At 43.1% G+C, this 9942-nt stretch overlaps 1 pseudogene; it reads right to left on the bottom strand.

Moving 5' to 3' along the window:
* Nucleotides 1-9648, bottom strand: part of LOC102827201 — a 21692-nt pseudogene extending 12044 nt beyond the window's left edge.
* Nucleotides 9649-9942: the final 294 nt, after the last annotated feature.

Raw genomic sequence — 9942 nt, 5'->3', positions numbered from 1 at the left:
AGGGTTCTACTACGCATGCGCACAGATCTCCTCGAAATTTAAAGAAGTCAGTATGGTGTGACTTCATCTTTCAAGCTGTGGACATGCTATCAGGAGAGACCATCCCTTGAGAAGGACATTATGGTTGGTAAAATGGCGGGTCAGTGAAAAGGATGAAGACCCCCAATGAGATGGATTGGGATAGTGGCAGTAGCAATGGGCTCAAGTGTAACAGCAATTGTGAGGCAGGCGCAGGACCATGCAGGGCTTCATTCCGTTAAGCATAGCGTCACTATGAGTGGGAACTGACTCAATGGCACCTATCAACAGTAACAACATAGGTGTGGTTATTTGTACACACATATTTGTATGCACTGCATATGTGTAATGGAATACATAGGATGTGCAGTTATGAAAACTTCTTACAAATATCCAAACGCCTCATAAACTCGAAGGCTAAATATCATAGTCTTGGGAGACATTTAGGTCAATTGGCATAATATAGTTCATAAACATAATGTTTTACATCTTAGTTTGGTAAGTAGTTTCTGGGCTCTTAAAAGCTTGCAAGAGGCCATCTAAGATACAATTCTTGGTCTCTTCCCATGTGAGCAAAGAGAGTGGAAAACCCCAACATTTCCAGGAAGCAAGCCATTGGTCCTGTAGACTACACAAATCCCAGCTTCTTCTAGCCTGAGATCAGAAGTACTAGACGATGTTTGGTTACCACTAACAACCTTGCTGACCAGGGACACAATAGAGGGTCCTGGTTAGAATGGGAGAAAATGTAGAACAAAACTCAAATTCATAAAAAAGACGAGAATACTAAAGGCAAAGAAGACATAAAAATCAGTTAAAATCCAAATGAACTCATCGACAGAAACCAAATCTTTTTAGTATCCCTATTTGCAACATCTCTCCCTCAGTCAGTACCCTCAAGCTCCCTCACACCTCTGCAAATGCATTCTTTTTCATGGAATTTTCTTCCTTCTCTTTTTAAAAATTTAGTTAAGATCTGCCTCCTTTCTTTCTGTCAACCCCCTGGTCCCAGATCATAACGGTCCATTGCATGTGGTCTATCACATTCTGTTCTAGCTTCACTCTGAGTGATAATTCACACTGAGTTATAACCCTTCACTTCTCTGAGTTATCTAGACTAACAGTGAATTCTGTGTTTTGTCTCCACATCCCTATGGCCTTACAGAGTGTCTGCTAAACATAGGAGGTCATCAAAAATATTTGTTGAATAAATACAAGTTCATTGCTATCATGGGAGGGTGCACTTTGTACTTAAGAGAAGGAACAGCTGACAGCCTGGGAAGAATGAGAAACTTTAACAGAGGAGGTAGTACTGAAATGAAGGCTTAAAGTATGGGTATTCTAGGCAGATAAGTGAGGAGAGAATTTTCTGGAGAAGGAAGCAGCTTGTGCAAATGCAATGGAGGCTTGAGAAAGCCTGGGAGAGTTAAGAAATGAAGGGTCATGATATGCAAGAAGGAGACAAAATGTGCACACATACAGAAAGATTGTGGCACTATAGGATAAGCACCGAACCGCAAAGTCGGTTTGAATTGCAAGGTTGGTAGTTCAAACCCACCAGCAGCTCCTCAGAAACCTTAAACAGGGTGGCTATGAGTCAGAACAGACTCAACAGCACTTAGCCACAATAGCGATGGTATTCATTCTTTAAGGAGGTATGTACATTCATCAGTTATTTTTCCAGCTACCTCCAAATATGGCTCCAGAATCATGCAAGTCAGGATTAAGCTATAAGTAGGTTTTTTATTGTCTTGCTGAAATATGAACGTGCTACCCAATTTGCCAATAAAAAACATGAACATGACAGAAAACAAAAGCGACTTACTAGACTGATTGATTAACGTCTGGAAGAATCCCCAAAACTCTTGCTCTAAGACACCCTCTTAACCTGAAGTTATTTAAGCCATTTCTGACTTAAATAGATTCATTATCAGTCAGATAATAGATTGAGCTAAATATAAATAGCTCAATAAATACCCAGGAGGAATGTGCTTCTCAGAACAAACAACTACATGAGACAAAACAGGCAAAATTTGTGCAGAAGCAAGGATGAGAAGGCAAGGGCTGGTGCAGGGAAACAGGGACTGGAAAGGGTGGGAATGGGGATCGCAACCAATGTCATGGACAAATTGCATGTGAATTTTCACCTAGAACACACAATAAAATGTCCAAAATAAAATGAGCAAATTTCCTAATAAAGGTATAATAAGTAAAATGAGTAGAAAACAAATTAAACAGCTGGAGTTATGAGAAAGGACTAATTCTATGCTACTAAAAATTAGAAGCTAGGAGTCCTGGTGTGGCACTGTAGGACAAGCACTAGACTGCTAACCACAAGGTTGGGGGTTCAAACCCACCAGGCACTCCTCGTAATCGCCATACAGGGTCACTATGAGTCAGAGCCAACTCAACGGCACACAGCAACAACAGCAAATGTTAGACTCTTAGATTGCTTTCTAGGAAACCAGAAAACATTACACTTGTCTCCAAAAAGATTTAAACACACAAGGAACAAAAACAAAGAAAGACCAAAAATTTGTATTCTAACTCATGATGCAGCTCAGTGAAGTATTTCATGCCTTTTTTAGCCATAGCTTTGTAAATTCCCACCAAACAATCTTTTCTGATGGGTCTGGGTAAGAGAAGGTAGGGGGAGTTGCTGATGGACTCTATGATTCAGTTGTAAGTGATCATTAACAGGGCTAATTGTGATTGGTCAGTTTTGCCATCCTTCTGGGTATAAAACGAGCCATCTCAGAAGCAAAAGGAATGCTCACTACCATCAAAGAAGAGCCAGGAGTGGAGCTCGTCCATTGGACCCCTCTATCTCTGTGCATTAAAGGAGCTCTGGTAGCGTAGTGGTTACGAATCGGGCTGCGAACCTTAAGGTCAGCGGTTTGAAACTACCAGCCGCTCCGCGGGAGAAAGATGAGGCTTTCTACTCCCTTAAAGATTTACAGCCTCGGAAACACAGTGCAGGGTCACTATGGGTCGGAACCGACTCGACAGCATTTAACAACAACAACATCTCTGTGCGTTGAACCTCTTTGAGCCTGTAATAGAAAACTGGGATGCCGGAGGAAAGCCAGAGATTTAGCAACAAAACCAAGAGTCAGAGCAGGAGACAGAGAGGTGAGCTTCCTAGCCCAGGAGCAAGTAAAGCTGAATGACTTTGGACAGGAGGCTTGCTTGCATAGTGGGGTACTCCAGGCACTTAATTGGGGGTGCTAGGTTTGCTGACCCATAGAGCTAGAGCTGAATGCTTTCAGCCTGAGGCTTATAGGGGAGTTCTGCGCCCTGTGAGCATTTATCAGCAGAGCTTTGTAACATTGCCAAGCAAGGCAGAGGCCAAGCCCAGGGGCCATGGGCCAGAAAGAGGTCTACCTGTGGGCAGACAGCAGACGAAAGACTGCAAGAATCGTGCCCTGAACATTTTCTGATTTTGTTGTAACCTGTGAACTTAACAAAACCCGTAACTGTGAGTATGGGATCTGACTTCTGTGTGGTCATTGCAATGAATTATCAAAGCCAATTGAGAGAGCGGCTGGGAACTCTAGACCAGAGAGGGAGAGGGGCTGTGTGCTGACGCCCTGTGGTTGGTTGATTGTAACCATGGCAATGAAACGATATACAATAGGATGAATGTAAAACTAATGTTATCCCATGTAAACTATCACAGAATTCACAATAAAACATTAAAAAAAAAAACAAGAGAGAGAGCCTAGATCCAGAGGGCGTGGAGGAAGGTAGAATCTCCACTGAGTAGTATCCAATCTGTTTAGGCGGGACTGAGGAAAGGAGATGGGGATAGGTCTCCTGTGGTACAATAGTGAATAATTGTTATCAGGACTGACTGTGAAGGTTGGAAATGTAAAGGTAGACGTTTTGTAGCAAAAAGAGGGGAGTGATTGACTTTTCAGTCTAGAAGCAGAGGTCCCTGGGACTATCAAGGGAGAAGAACAGAGAGCGGGACCCTACCCAGAGAAATAGTGACGCCAGAGATGAAGGCAGAGATGATGACATGGAGAGATGGAGCGGCTGGGGACTCTAGACCCAGAGAGGGAGAGGGGCTGTGTGCTGACGATTGGGGGCCAGGCTTGCAGGGTATACCCTGTGGTTGGTTGATGATGCATGGAGGGGACTGTAACCAAGGCAATGAAATGATATACAATAGGATGAATGTAAAACTAAGGTTCTCCCATGTAAACTATCACTTAATTCACAATAAAACATTTTTTTAAAAAACAACAAAAAAAGCCAGATGTGAAGGAGAGAGTGCTGTGAGAGGGATGGTTGTTGCAGGTTTTCAGTACACACAGCAAGCCCTCCCCACCCCCACCCCCACCCCCTATGTATTCCAGAGTAGACTGTAACCTATATGGAAGCAGACGCCAGGCCTTTTTTCTTGGCACTGCTGGCTGGGTTTGAACCACTCACCTTTAGGTTAGTAGCCAAGTAGAAACCATTTTGTACCACCCAAAGGCCTCCCAGAAAATACATCCTGCTATAGTTGAATGAACTCATAGTAACATAGAGTCAAGACAATTTCAACTCATAGAGCAGAGTAGAACTGCCTCATAGGGTTTCCAAAGCTGACTTCTGGTGTGGCCCAGTAGGATCAGCAATGGACTTTGAACCACGAGGTTGGCTGTTCAAACCTACCGTCTGCTCCTTGAAAACCCTATATAAGGTTGCTGTGAGTCGGAACCGACTCGACGGCATTTAAACAGCAGCAGTGTTTAAGAGTCCTGGTATGGTGCTGTAGGATAAGCACCAGATAACTAACTATAAGGTTGGTGGTTCAAACGCACCTGATGCTCCTTGGAAACCCTTTACAGGGTCGCTATGAGTCGAAGCTGACTAGACGGCACCTAACAACAAAGGTCTTTGTAGAAACAGACTACCACTTCATCTTTCTCTTGCAGGGCAGCTGGTGAGTTCGAACCACTGACCTTTCAGTTAGCCACTGAGCACTTAACCACTGCACCACCACAGCTCCTTCCAGAAAGAGTTGGTGTTGCAGTTAAGTGCTGTTGAGTCAGTTCCAACCTATAGCAACCCTGTATAGGGTTTCCTAGGAGTGACTAGGGGGTCTGAACACCAACCTTGTGGTTGGCAGTCCAGTGTTTATCCTACAGTGCCACACCAGGACTCCCAAGAACATATTACATAACTAGATTAATGCAGAGAAAGTAATCTTTTCAATGAATGCTAGAAATTGTATTTGATAAAATTCAGCACATATTTATGATGAAAACCTCTTTAAGCTAAGAATAAAATCATATTTTAATAGAAATAGGTACACCAAAATTTCCATCACAATCCAAAGCTGGGTTCACCAAAGGATTTTATCAACAAAGTGAAGAAGAGACAGCCTACATATTGGGGGGAAATTTTGAGGAATCATTTCAGGGTTTAATACCTAGAATACTTAAGGAACGCCTACAATTTAACAACAAGACAAACAACCCAATAGAAAAATGGGCAAAGGACTTGAACAGATATTTCATCAAAGAGAATTTACAAATGACCAACAAGCATATAAAAAGATGTTCAAGGTCTTTAATCATTCGGGTGATACAACTCAAAGCCACAATGAGATACCTTGTCACCTCCACTAGAATGGCCATAATAAAAAAAAAAGGGCAGGAATAACAGGTGTTGGTTGTTGTTGTTGTTAAGTGCTGTTGAGTCGGTTCCAACTCACAGTGACCCTGTGTACTGTGTCTGAGGTTGTAAATTTTGGCAGGAGCACAAAACTGCTGATGGGTTTGAACTGTCGATCTTGTGGTTCACAGTCCAATGTTTGTCCTTTAGAGTCACCATTTGGTAAGAATCTGGAAAAACTGGAACCCTTTCCCATTGTTGGTGGAAATACAAATGGTACATACAGTCACTGTGAAGAACCGCTTGGTGGTTGCCCCCAAAAGTTAAACCCCCGCAATCCCAATTCTAGGTATTTACCCATAGAAATTGAAAGCCCAGAAACCTGGACACTAAGGTTCATGCAGTACTAGTCACAAGAGCCAAGAGATGAAAGCTGTGGGCTAATGCACTGGACTGCAAGGTCAGTTTGAACCTCAAAGTCGGCGGTTCAAGCTCGCCAGCTGCTCCTTGGAAACCCTACAAAGGGGTTGCTGTGGGTCGGAACCAACTCAACGGCACTTAACAACAAATAACAACAATCAGTTGATCAGCACAAGCTACATGATCCTGATCTCCATCAATGTGGTCAATGACAGACAGAACACATTCTACTCTGGGATGGACCAGCATCACAGCCGGTGTCAATTCTCCTGATTTCTCTTCAGTCCTTGGACGATTCCAGGATAGGCTTCCAAACAGCCTTCCCTTAGCTCATTGAGACAATCCACCATGTCATAATCTGACTTGTCCACCTGGATTTAGGAGGCCTGCTGAAGAGTATTTAATATTACCTCAAGGTAATTTTTTTTTTAACTCTCCACCAATAGCAAAAGCAATATCGTCAAACACTGACAGAATTTGTGGCTTCTCAGAAGTGGACATTCTCAGTCCCCAAATTCTCCAGTAGCAGCTATATCACCTCACCACAGAAAGGTGAGATGTTAGACTGCAGGGTACGGCATGAGCCTCCCACCAAGCCCGCAGTTGCCGAACAAACCTGGTACTCAACATAATTTTTTAACCCATTGCTCAGGAAGGGTTCGAAGGCCTCCATGTATTTTAGGAATTCACCACCCAGTATTTCCACCACTTTCAACACTTCACTGCCATCAGGGCATCCTCTGTGCTCTGGAACATCCTTAGCAAGGAAGGCCCTGACCACATCAGAGAGCTGAAAAGCATCTTGAGGCTGTACTTCCCAGAGACCATTCTAAAGAGTTGCGCAGAGTCAAGACTTAAGGTCATTGAGCTGGATCATATGACTCCACAGTGCTTGGCAACAGCAACTGAAGCTACAAGGACATTATCTTCACCAGATTCTGTAATGCTGTCACCGTGTGGCTTCACTGACCAACTGCATAACTAAGCGCCTTTCAGAGTCTTTGCCAAAGTTTGCTCTGGTGAACTCCAATGAGTTCAGGAATGCGTTAGTAGGGGCTGGCTTTTCATTATTACTAAGGCCTTCTTTCCTCATTCCATAGATTATGGGAGTCAGAATCTCATCGGATTTATCCTGTAGCTGCTCAGGGTTTGTGTAACCAATAGCTTCCAATGTCAACTCCTTCATGTGCTCTGTGCTGTTGGGGTTTGTGACATTGGCCACTAGCTAAGGAATGAGTTCTCCTGTCCACTGGTTCACTGGAATCTCTGTGCAAGCAATACCAGCCACACATTGAGAGACAAAACCAGGCCTGTAGGTTTCAGTGTCCATAGTCTGCAAAACAAAGTTCTTGACTTCCTGTCGAGCATTAGCATCAATAGCAAACCATCTCTGCTGATGCCTTGATGTCTAGATCCCTCGATGTCAAAGAGTTCTTGATTTATAGACCAGCTCCTAGATTTGCCAGCACTACGGCCAGGAATTTATGCTCTGCTAACAGTTACAGCCCATCCTGAAACACGCTCTTCTCCAGGATGGTGATCCATCTGCTCAATGGCACAGATGGTGGCAGAGTCTCCTTCTAAGGATATGGGGCTGGGGGTTAGGAACTGGGGGTTGGGAAGAGGAGGGTGGGGTGTTGGGCGGGAATAACCACTGGTTGCCTTGTGCTAGTCGCTGGACCCGCCTTCCTCCCTCCTGCCCTCCTGCCCTGCCCTCCTAATTTACTGCTGGCTGGTTGCGGGTGGCAGCGGCATCTCTTGCGGTGGGGGAGGGATGGGGTGGGGCAGCTCAGAGATTGACTGGTGATCAGATGGGTGGCAGAGGGAGAAAAAAGGAAGGGAGACAGAGAGGAATTCTTTTTTTTTTTCAATTTTGGAAATTATGTTTATTTCATGTGTCAAAATCTTTACCAACAGTTTTTTAAATGTTTTATTGTGAATTATATGATAGTTGACATGGGAGAACATTAGTTTTACATTCATCCTTCAATGCCATGGTTACAATCCCCTCCATGCATCATCAACCAACCAAAGGGTATACACTACAAGCCTACCCCGTGGTTGTCAGCACACAGCCCCTCTCCAAGAGGAATTCTTTTAAATTTCATTTCTTTTTATTGGATTTATCCCAAATCAATAATGATATTAAGTACATTCTTCGAGTTGTATAACAATTCTTACCTTCCTTTCTGTGCGTGTTTCTCTTCTATTAACATAAATTTACTGCTCCTTAAGGGGCCTTTCTAATCTTTCAGTGGTTGATGTCAATTTGATCCCCTATAGCTAGATCCCAGGAGCACAGTGGGTACACAGATAAGCACTGGACTGTGAACCATAAGGTTCACGTTTCGAGCCAATCAGCTTCTCCGTGGGAGAAAGATGAGGTTTTCTGCTCCTGCAAAGATTAAAAGCCTCAGAAAACCTCTCAAGGCAGACATTCTTTACTAATGAAGCTAAACAATTGTTTGGTGTTAAGAAGACTTCAAGAGATGCTTTTGGTTTAAGCTTTAAAGATTATCTTGGGCTAATAGGTTCTGGTATTTACTAGCCCCCAGGTTTCTAGAAAGCCTGGAGTCTGTGAGAATTGTGCTCTGGATTGGAACTTTTGATCAAGATTCTTCTATAGAATCTTGGATTGAAATGCTGAGTAATGCTAGCCAGGTACCATCAAATGTTCCTGGGCTCACAGCAGAAGAGACAGTAAGTAGTTCATTTTCTCCTCCTGTTCCTGACTCTCTTGCTCTAGATGAATAGAGACCCACTGTATCTTGGATGGCCATTTGAATGCTTTTAAGACCCAGGCACTATGCAACAAACTAGAAGGTAGATCAGAATCATTAAGCCAATTAGCTGGGATGTTCCATGAAACCATGTCTCAAAGCCTCCAAACCAAGGAATCAAATCCCATGAGGATTTTGGTTGTACATGAGTAACCTCAACAGCTATTTCTTATCTTTTCTTTTCTTTGGTCACTGTATATTGATCACACAACTTTTGCCAGTTCAGCTTTTTACAGGTGAACAAATGATTAACATCTATTAAATTCATTAGATATGCAACCCTACCCTCAATCAGTACAATTTTTCCATCACTGTACACCAAAACTCAGTACATCAGCAGCAATAACCTACCTGTCCTTGCTCCCTCCCACTACTGGTAACCACCAATAAACTTTGGTCTCTAGAGTATATTTGCCTTCACTTGTCTTTTTATATAGTATTTGTCCTTTCATGATTGGCTTATTTTGCTCAGCATAATATCTTCAAGCTCAATCCATGCTGTCGAATGTTTCAAAACTTCTACTACCTGAATAACATTTCACTGACTGTGTATTCCACATTTTGTCTATCCACTCATCTATTGATGGGCATTTAGGTGGTCTCCACTCTTTGACTACTGGGAATAGTGCTGCAGTGAACACTGGGGTACAAATCTATTTTTGAGTCTCTGCATTCAAGTCTTTGGGTATCCATCTAGGACTGGAATTGCTGTATCCTATGGTAATAATTCAATTGCCTTTTTTTTTTTTTTTCAGGACCCACCACACTGTTGTACACAATGATGGTGCCATTTTGCATTCCCACCAGAAGTGGATTGGGTCATTGTGTGAGCATACCACATTTTGTTTATCCATTCATCTGTTGTTGATGGACATTTAGTCAGAACTATGAGTCAGAACTGACTTCACAGCACACCACCACCAGGTTTGACTATGGATTGCAAAGTCAGTTTGATCCACAAGGTTGCTGGTTCAAACTCACCAGTCACTCCTTGGAAACCCTATACAGGATCGCTATGGGTTGGAACCAACTTAACAACAACAACAACAAGATTTGACCATAAGGAGCCCTGATATTGTAGTGGTTATGAGTTGGGCTGCTAATCTCATGGTCAGCA

This window comes from Chrysochloris asiatica, unplaced genomic scaffold, assembly GCF_000296735.1.
Source record: "Chrysochloris asiatica unplaced genomic scaffold, ChrAsi1.0 scaffold00168, whole genome shotgun sequence".
Taxonomy (NCBI): Eukaryota; Metazoa; Chordata; class Mammalia; order Afrosoricida; family Chrysochloridae; genus Chrysochloris; species Chrysochloris asiatica.
Note: the sequence above shows the minus strand (reverse complement) of the source record. Positions and strands in the feature narration are given on the sequence as shown.